The 10,360-nt window shown below is 46.2% G+C and overlaps 1 pseudogene; it reads right to left on the bottom strand.

Annotated features, from left to right (window-relative positions):
• Nucleotides 1-4,409: 4,409 nt before the first annotated feature.
• Aurka-ps3 (aurora kinase A, pseudogene 3) lies at nt 4,410-5,854 on the bottom strand (annotated as a pseudogene).
• Nucleotides 5,855-10,360: the final 4,506 nt, after the last annotated feature.

Raw genomic sequence — 10,360 nt, forward strand, 5'->3', positions numbered from 1 at the left:
AGTGTTCTGGAGAGCAGACCCCTCCGTGAACTCTTTGGCAGATTTGATCCGGAGTCAACCAGCACTGAATCCTGGGGTAAGGAAAGATGCTATCCAATAGCCCTGTGCTGAGACTGTTGTCCCTGTCACACAGATGGCCATGCTGCTGACATAGGCAGAGTTCAGATAGCTCTCCCAAGTTTACTATCCATCCAGGACCTCACAAACACAAAAGCCACTGTCAGTCTCTGATATCACTACTGCTTTCTCCAAGCAATGACGTCTGCTTCTCAGGGCACGGAAGTTGTCAACTGGACTGGAGACCATGTGTCAACCCCCATAACTCCCTAAGTTTGGTACTTTGAATTACAAACAGCGCCCCCCACCCCTGTTCGTTTGGCAGCCTTGCAAGTAAAGACACGCTATATTAAAGGTAAAACTTGACGTAGTAGTCCCTTATTCTATATAACCTGCATTTTTAGTGATGAGAATACGTCGTTGATTAAATAAACAATGGTAGGAATCCAGACAACACCTACAGAATCAAAGCCATCTAATCTACAAAGTACTCGGTGACTCGGCAACCATTCAAAGACTGTCAGAGCCTTTTGTCTTGAGGTGCCACGATTACTCACCATGTTAAAGGTTGTCATTCTAATTAATTGTTTAGGATGGGATAAAACAACTTTTGCCTTCTGTTCTCATCTGAGAACCACGTGTGAACAACTCGGAAGCCCTGCTTTGCTGACCATTAAGGATCCAGATGTATCTGGCCGAGGAGAGGTTTAAGTGCAGGGCATAATGCACGGTGACATCATTATACCTTGACAAATAGAAATTATATCGGGCCTTCCTCCTCCCTTTTCATTACCAAGGATGATTTATTTTAGTGGCTTTCGATTCATAAACCTATGGATTGTCTGCAAAGTTAAAACCCTTTTAAATTTGCAACCTGCAGTTGGGGTGGTTAATAGCATTCATGAGCCTTGCTATGTAGTGTTATTGGCACCGCTCTCTCCGTAAAGGTGCGTTATAAACAGGAGCTGGAGATTTATAGCAAGGGAATTTGTGAGCCGCATATGCCCGGTCTTGTTTCCCAACCAGCCATAATGCTAAGTTATCGTAAGTGACGTGACACGTGACCCTGCTCCATTTCATCTTCATCAAATGTGGAATGATATTGGAAGGTCTTGGAATGAAAACTTACAGAGTCAATAGAATTGTTTGTATCATGAAAAACAAGCACAGCCCCTCCCGTCACCTTTGTTCTTAGAGAAAATGCTCTGTGTGTGCCTCCAGGAGTTGATTATTTTTAGTATATATGTGCCCGGCAGTGCCTGGGGATTTCCATGAAATTTTCTGTTATTACCCAAGATTCCATCTCCCTCGCTCACCATGCACTGGCACTGGAATGTGTAAAGAGAGGAGAATGTGTGTGCTTACACAATCTACTCCCCAGGTTCGATTACAATTACAAATAAGTCCCTAGAGTCTGGGGCTGAGATCTGAGTCAATTACCAGTGGAGATTAAAAATATGGTCTATTTTGTTTGTTTAGGACCCAAATTGGGAGTTTAAATGATTGAATGAAGAGTGGTATGTGTGTCTCTGTGTGCATGTGTGTACATGTGTGCGCATGTGTGTGTATATGTATGTATGTTTGTGTATGCGTGTATATGTGTGTATATGTGTACATATATATGTATATATGTGTGTGTTATGTGTATGTGTGTTTGTGTGTGTATGTGTGTGTATGTGTGTGTATCTGTGTATGTGTGTGTATCTGTGTGTGTATGTGTGTGTACATGTATGTATGTTTGTGTATGTGTGTATATGTGTGTATGTGTGCATATATATGTGTATATGTGTGTTATGTGTATATGCATATGTGTGTTATGTGTATATGCATATGTGTGTATCTGTGTGTATCTGTGTGTGTATCTGTGTGTATCTGTGTGTGTATGTGTGTGTATCTGTGTGTGTATAGGAATACCTGCTTTTGAGGAGTGTGAGGAGATGAGATGGGGGTAGGAGAGAAGATGGAATTTGGAGAATAAATTAGTGGTTACCTAAATACAAAAGTAGGCTGAAGAGGAAATCAGTCCGAAAGGAGGGCATGAGATTAAGGCAGCTGACAGAAAAGACAAGCTTGGAAGTGAGGGGTCAGTGACACTGAGTGGCATCAGCAGGTCTTGTGGGACGAGCACACTGGCAATGAGAGCTAAGATGCTGGAACAGAGGGTGTGGGGCTCGGGGTGGGAAGGTGTGGCTGAAGGAGGCTCGCCAGTGCAGTGAGAAAAGCCAGGTCCTTCCCAGGCATGGAGTTGACAGGCAGGGTGAGCCTGCATCAGTGAGCCTCCTAGCACACGCAGCATGTAGGAAGTCGTATGGTGTCAGATGGATCATAATTTAAAGCTAGGGTAGAGCCCAGAGCTGAGGGTGTTTGTGGCAGGACATCATCAGGGAATCTCATTCTTACCATTTCTGTTTTCAAGTGGCTTGTTAGAGAACCCTCAAGAAAACCAGCTGGCAACCCCAAGCCCCGACCGATTTACTCTATAGTTGAATTTCTATCTTAAGTTAAGTGTTTTAATGTTGTAACTAGAGACCTGTTAGCAAGCCAGTCATGCCAGGACATCCTCTAGTGAGATGCCTAACCCCCTGTGGCACAGGATTTCCTAAGCCACCTCCCATATTTCCTGTGCCTTATCAATGTGCCCTGCTCTGGGAAGGTCACCATCCAGTCAGTGCCGGTGCTGTTTGACATTTATGGAGTACGTCTTATTTTTCAAGCACTGTATAATCCTACACTACTGCATCCAGTGTAAGATCTTTCCCCATCTCCCTGCCCTTGACCCCGGTACCTCCCAGGCCACCATGGTATTGCTCTTTGGAGCATCCTACATGTGTGTTCAGCGTGTGCTCCACTGTAGCATGTAGTGTTTGAATAGATGTTATTTTAGTTTTGTTTGTTTTTCTCCTTGCGTCTGACTGTTAAGAAAGTAGACAGTCGTAGAGCAGTAAGAGAAGTTTGCAGATTATGTAATAAAAGTTAAGCTCCAGAAGAAATCACTGTGAAGGACCAAGGGCCTGGGAGAGCAGCACAAATATCAGGCACTCATAAGGGCAGGGGAAAGGGTTAAAGAAACTGAGACCATGTAGTTTTGAAAGGGGAATAATGACCCGTGATGTCACAGGGTTTAAGGTGGTTTCTGAGACCTGATGTCTAATGAGTGGACTATTATAAGACAAGCCAAAGCCACTAACTTCTCCTAAAGCACCCATCTGATCCAAACTGAGTGGCTTTTTTCAAGGAGAAAGATTTCAGATGTTTTCCTTTTGTTTATTTACTTCTTTTTGGGTTGAGGAGAATGGGGCATGGAGAGGACCGGGCAGAGATAGGCAGGTTCTAAGCCGCAGAACTCCACGAGCAGACCTGAATCACAAGACAGGAAATGCTGGCATGCAGTTGGGGTATTTCGGGGTCCTCAAAGAAAATTCACTTAAAAAAATAATACTCTACTCAAAAGTTCTGAAGTTGTGAAACACTCCATCTTGCTCTCCCGGGCAGCTGGGTCTGGAACAATTGTTTGTTTGGGCCTTGCCCTGTGGTGGTGTGTTGATGGCGAGATCCTGACGCTTGACTCTGTGCTCCCAGGCCAGCACTTGGCCCAGGGAGGTTTCTGGAGGAAGAGTAGTTGAAGTAGGTTGAGCACTCAGACTTTTCCAATTGTTTTTGTTATACATATAGTTCTATATGTAACAAGTTTGCATACATTGCAGAACTCCAACATAAGAAACATCCAGAAGCACTTGAGTCAGGTCCCAAGTCAGATGTCAAGAACAGGCTCCATTACAGTGCTTGATGATCCACATGGACTTCTGAAGGCTGAAAACAGGAGGGCCCTGAATGGATGTCACTTAAGAAAACAAAGTCTATACAAATCTTTATTAACACTTAAAAGATTGCATATCCGTTCCAGCAGCTTTCCCAGGCCTTGCAACCCAATAAGGTACACAGGTACTCAGGCACTTGGAGACTACGATGCAGGTGATCACTGGTAACTTTCCCACCTGAGACGCCCTACAAGGACACCTTGGGGCCTAGGCCGGGGAGGAGGTGGCACAGCTGCAGTGAAATCTTCCCTACAGATTACTAAACCAGGAAAAGCAGCATGGTTCTTGGGGGCTGGGCAACAGGCAGGGTTTCCTGGATGGAAGGCCAAGGACTAATTGCTCAGAAAGGTACCCTGAGGAGAGTGATGATGGTTCAGGCGGCTTCAATGGGGCATTTCTCACAGCTGCGCAGTGTTCATGGCTTCAGATTCCCTAAGATGATTTGCTAATTGTTTCTCTGTTACTGTGGCCAGTTGGAGATTTTGAGGATCCAAGGGTGTTCAAGGACTTCCTCCTTTGGCTCAAGCTATACTTTCACAGTCTTGAAATGAGGTCCCTGGCTCCCTCTGTCATAAACAAGGAATGTGAATATCTGTAGGTCTCCTGGTGTGTGCCTAGAAGGGAGGCATCTGTACTAGGAACTCGTAGCAGAACAGCAAGGCTCCAGTGGTCCACCTTCTCATCATGCATCTGGCCTTCTATCATCTCCGGGGGCTGGTAGTTCAGGGTGCCACCGAGTGGTTCTTCTGGAAGGTGGAGCATGAACAGACCATTGGAAGTCTGTGATCTTCAGCTCTCCATTCAACCCAAGAAGCAGGTTCTCTGGCCTAATGTCTCAGTGGATGACTCTCTTTGAAGAACAGTAAAACAGAGCATTTGGCAGTTCAGTGATGTAAGTAGCTGTTCTCTGCTCATCAAACTTGGAGAGTTTTCAAAGCTCTCTATAGACTGTTCTGAGGGGCTCATATTCTAGAGTGAGATAAACTCTGATGGTGAAAGACCCCCAGATCGGGGAGAGCCTCACTCAAGTCTTGGGATGATGCGACCCTCCAAGAACTCACAAGAGACCATCCTTGCTGTAATCACACAAGGTTTATTGATAGGAACCAGAACACTGGGGTCAAGTGCACACAAGGGTAGAGGAGTTCGACCCCAAGTAGCTGGGAGAAGGGGTATTTAAAGGAAGAAACTACAACCCAAGGGGGTAGGGATGGCGCCATTGGAAAATGTTGAGAATACCAGTGAAAAATCACAAGGAGAAGCTTCTTGTTTCTCAAGATTGTTTTCAAGATTATAATATAACTTTATAGTCAGCTAGTTCCTGGGAGAAGCTTCCTCTTACCTTACTAGGTCAGGATCACGTACTTAAGGGCCTATCTTATGCCCTTTCACCAAGTTCCTGCAAGAGCAGGCTCAAGAAATGTGACCTTTTACCTATTTAGTGGCAGAGAGCAGGGTCGGGAATTTGAGGTATTTAGGGCTTCTTCAGGGTGAGATAGCATTTTAGCATTTCTAAACTTCCGACTTCTTGGCTGCATTTTTAACTCTTTCAGTGGCGTCACAGAAGTACCATACAGCCTGAGGATGTCTGGGTGCTGCAGGTGGGGTGGGATCTCCGCTTCTCTTCATAGCTGGTGCTCCACACCTGCCTTCTCCATCTGCGTTTTAAACAGCACCTCCAGAGCCAGGATGAACTCGCTTTGCTTCTTCCTTGCCAAACAGACAATTCCAAACTTCCCTTTTCTTAGTGAGCGACCAATGTCAAAATCTTCCAAAGTCCACTGCCTTTTTTCCCCCGAGTCTTCAGTTTTCTGTATGGATGTCTGTTCCTTTTCAGAATTATTTCCTGAGGCTGCGGGCTGGGGCTGCTCACTCTTCTGGGGGTTACTGAGCGGGGAGACAGGTCGAGGGACGATGGTAGCTGCTTCTGTGCTTGTAGAGGGAGTTGGAAGGACACAAGACCTGCTGGGCCTGGCCATGGCAAGCCAGTCCTCAGTTCTGAGAAGGAGTCTGCTCAGTCACTGGACTCATTTCAGACAGAAGAGAACTGGGGTCATAACAGACCTGGCAACTGCGTTCTTTCCATCTGTCTATGTCACAAGCGTAACCTGCTTTTGACCGAAGCCTCCAAGTGATCCCGGTAGCTCAACTTTCTGATCTCTGAGTTCTGAGAAGATCTTAGAGTTTTGAATCCCTACATTTTCAGGAACAGAGTCTAAGCCCAAGGCCTTGGCTGTGTGGTGGTAAAGGTGTAGAGGGAGGGAATGCTGTGGGTCAGATGGGAAGAGCTTGCTTCAAGTTTATGAAAAAGCAACAAACGTAGCTTTCAAACATCCAAAAAAAAAGGTAGCAGTTGGTCTTTATGTGCCACTAATTTTAAAAGAAACTAAACTGATTCCTAGCATATCTGGTGTGATGGGTTTCCTTGCAACTTCCAAAGACATTGAGATCCTAAACCCTTGTACCTGTGAAGGTGGCCATGCTTAGAAATGGAGTCTTTATAGATGCAAAAGTATAGCTGGAGCCATCAGGATTGGTGTTAATCAAATGCCTGGTTGTCTTTATGAAAATGGAACATTCGGGCACCTAGAGAAACTGAGAGAATGCCATGGGAAGATTGAAATCAGGTAGCCAAAGAAATGCAGTGGATGACCAGCCTATAAAAGTGCCAGAATCCAGGAAATACAATGGTCCTTCCCAGCCACCAGACTCAACCAGCTGTGTCCACATCAGGCCCACGATGCGGCCCTCCAGCCTCCAGAACTGTGGGATAGTCCGTTCCACTGTCTAAGGCACCCAGTCAGTATGTGTGATGCTCTATGGCAGCTCTACTAACTGATGACATGGAGAACTGAACTATGCTTTGCCCTCTTCAGCTGTCTAACGCATGGTGTAAGCCTCGGAGGTGGGCACTTCTTTTCACCAAGTGTCAGAGGTTTGCGGCACACATCCGACAAGAGCCCTCCTCCCTCTACCCTGCACCCACACGGAGCCCAGTGTTTCCCAAGAAAGTGACAGATTTTTATCTTCCAAGCGATTTTTGACATCTCTCTGCCATCTTCTCACTTAGAGACAGCCACCAGCGTGAGCGCGGACACAGGGCATCAGTTTGATGTTCCACCCTTGGGCGACTTTTTGGAGACACGGGGGCATCTGTAAGCAATGAGTGGCTACATGCCATTATTAATTTACTTCATGGAAAATGACTTCAGGGGACCAGATCCTTCTCTTCATCTCCTAATGAATAAGGAACTCAGTTATCCTTTTATCCATTCAGGAGTCAAAACAAGCATTGTGTTAAAACTGGAGTCAGGCAAAGAAGCCGTGGCCATAAGGGAGTGGCTGTGGGCTAGGTTCCTTCTTTATATTCTTATGTACAATTACTGTGTTTTCCCCTGTAGAACTTCCCAGAGACAAAATGTCAGAGCAAAGTTTATTTGCAATTTCTCAGCTACACCCCCCCGCCTTGATCCCATTCTCGTGAGACGCTCTCATTGTGCATCTTCGGGCTGCCAGATGTTTGTTACCTCCTGCTCAAACTCTAATTCATTGCTGTCAGGGTTTGGGCTTCAGCAGCTGGAGCCCCGAAAGCATTGAGAAATCTCTTTGCTTAATTAGGCAAATCTTCAAGGCCACATACAGCTCTGGCCCAGTCAAAACGTTCATCTCTTTAAGAAGGCGCTTCATCACGCTAACCCTGGCCACATAGAGAGACGAATGCTTGCCCCTTGGCTGTTGATTAAGCTTCCACTGGCTGCCCAGCCCACATGGGTGGCTCAGTGGGCAGACCACAGGCTGCCTTTCCCCATGTGTGGCCCCTCCCTTTGCTCACGGCAGTCGATTGCCTAGCTGGGGAGGGCCCCGGGACCTCCAGAACGAGGCTCTTTACAGACAAGCCTGGATACTCATACCTTCTCTCTCTAATTATTTCCCTGCTTTGTTGCCAGATCACTCCAGAGCAGAACGACCATGGCCTGAGTTATTCATGCACTGCCTTGGTGTGCCCTGGTTCTGCATGTGGCCGTGACAGGTGCTCAGTATCTGGGTCTTCCACTCTGTTTGGGTAAACCCGACCGTAAGTTAAACCAGAGATCATATGTGATTTTAAACCCGAGGAGACCATTAGTGACCTAGCTGATCAGCAGATATCATGCCTTCTGTCTTACCCACACATCCCATTTTGGTTCAGGTCGGCAATCAGTTGCCCAGCTCCCTTCGTAAGGTAAGAATGGTCATGTGATACATTGCCAATGGACGAGAGGGAAGCAGAAGTCTCCAGGTGAGAATAGTTTTTTTTTTTTGTTTTTTTTATTTTTTGTTTTTAAAGAAAATGTCTGGGTTGGCATTTTTTCCTTCTTCCTCATGCTTCAAGAGAGTCTTGAGTGTGATTGTGGAGCAGCACTGACCGAGTAGTAAACCTGTGCCAATGGAGGTGCGTGGTGTTGGTTAGTTTCTTTGTCAGCCTAGAAGCAGCACCCCTTCATGGCCTCCACTTCAGTTCCTGTCTCCAGGTTCCTGCTTTGAGTTCCTGTCCCTACCTTTCCCAGTGATGAGCTGTTACCTAGAAGTGTGATAGTAAATGTGTGTGCCCCCCCACCCCCAGCCGAGTTGGTCAGTATTTTATTAAAGCATCAGAAAGCAAACCAGGGGATGTGTTCAGTAGTTCCAATGGCATTTCAAGTATTTCAAGTAGAGAGCACTTGAAATGCCGCTGCTGTGAGTCAGACGCTGAACTGCTGGTCGTGTGCAGTCATTTCTTTCATTGTTGCATTCTGCACGGCTTCGTCTTAGAAACCGGATGGGGATAGCAATGGAATGGAGAAAGGAAAGATGCACAGGTATAGGTCCAAAAAGGCTAGGGCTGGGTGGGCTGTGCTTGTTCCGCATTGGAGAGCGTAGGAAAGCGTGTCTCTTGCAAGACAATGAGAGCAATGCTCTTCCAGAGGCTTGAGTCAGCACCGCCACGAGGCAAAGCTAACAGCTTGTCACTTAAGGGAAACAGGCCCAGTCCAGCTGCGCCTCTGTTGTGTCAGTGGAGTTGCAATGATCACACAAGATACTCTAAACAAAATCTCAGACTCGGTGGAGTCCTTGGCACCAGTTCTGCCAGCCAACAGAGTACACGGCTCTCCCTTCATTGAAGGATCTGCTGCTTGATTTGGGAAGGTTTTCTTTATTTTTTCTTATGCTAATGTTTTCATATGCCCTTGTAGGTTGATGTCCTTATGCAGGTGAAGGCAGACACAGGATAAAACAAGGCCTGTCATTGGACGGGAAGAAAGGGAGGCGGGAACAGAGGTTTTAGAAGGAGAGTGAGGAGGAGAAAGAGAGAAGCAACATGGAGGCAGATGTAAACGATCTTCACCATGCATCTCTACATAGATACAGGTTGTTATGAATGTTTCTTAAGGGATGGATTTCTATAGGCAAATTTATCTTATCTAGGTGGGCGGTTTATACCTTTATCAATTGGTTGTAAGTTCATTGTGTGGATGTATTGTACCTTGAGTATTTTACATATAAATCTGGTTCTTGGGCTACAGTTCGTTAAGTCTTGACATTACTGGGTAGCTGAGACTAGAGTTCCTGGCTGGCCAGGGCTATCCAGGGTGACTAGCAATGGGAAGGGAGAGACTGCTGGGGCTAAAAGATAGCTAGGCTAATGTGTCATGGTGCCACACTGGAACCAGCCACCACTGAAGTAAATTAAGGTTAGTTCTATATAGCCCTGTGGTGCTAGAGCTAATACCAGGAAGCAACTGCCGGGGTCCGAGAGTACCAGGGGCCCAGCGTGGAGCGGCAACTCTCAGGAACCAGTTGTGCCCGTTTCTAACAATACTGTAACATGCCCGAATTAAAAACTTTAATAGACATATCAATTATGACTATTTATGGGGTATGGTGTGATCTATTGATACATATATACTGTGTAATGGTTAAGGAAAGATCACCTTAAATCTCACCCCCAAACAATGAGATAATAAGCATGCGCACATCACTTTTCACTTGTGGGTGGTTGTCCATCCACGCACAAATGTTTCCTGGAAGGTGAACAGTTTGAATCCAAGCTCTGCCGATAACGTCTAGCTGTGTGGTCAGTTCTTCTGCACCTCCCCTTTTCATTCTCTTTCTCTCTAAGGTAAGAATGGCAGAACAGCTGTAAGGACTACACATTCAGTGAGAGACCAGCCGAGGTTGCCAGTGTCTGTTACTTTGTTTTCTGTTGCTATGACAAGCATCATGGCCAAAAGTGACTTGGAGAGGAAAAGGTTTGTTTCTCCACAACCGCCATCCATCTCAGAGAGGAGTCAAGGCAGGAACCTGGAGGCAGGAACTGAAGCAGAGGCCAAGGATGAACACTGTTTCCTGGGCTCCTCGGCTTGCTTTCTTACACAGCGCAAAGCCATCTGCCCAGGGATGACTCTGCTCACAGTGAGCTAGCCTCCCACATCAATCTTCATTCAGGACATTGCCCGGCAGGCTGC

This window comes from Rattus norvegicus, chromosome 4 (genome assembly GCF_021556685.1).
Source record: "Rattus norvegicus strain SHRSP/BbbUtx chromosome 4, alternate assembly SHRSP_T2T, whole genome shotgun sequence".
NCBI lineage: Eukaryota > Metazoa > Chordata > Mammalia > Rodentia > Muridae > Rattus > Rattus norvegicus.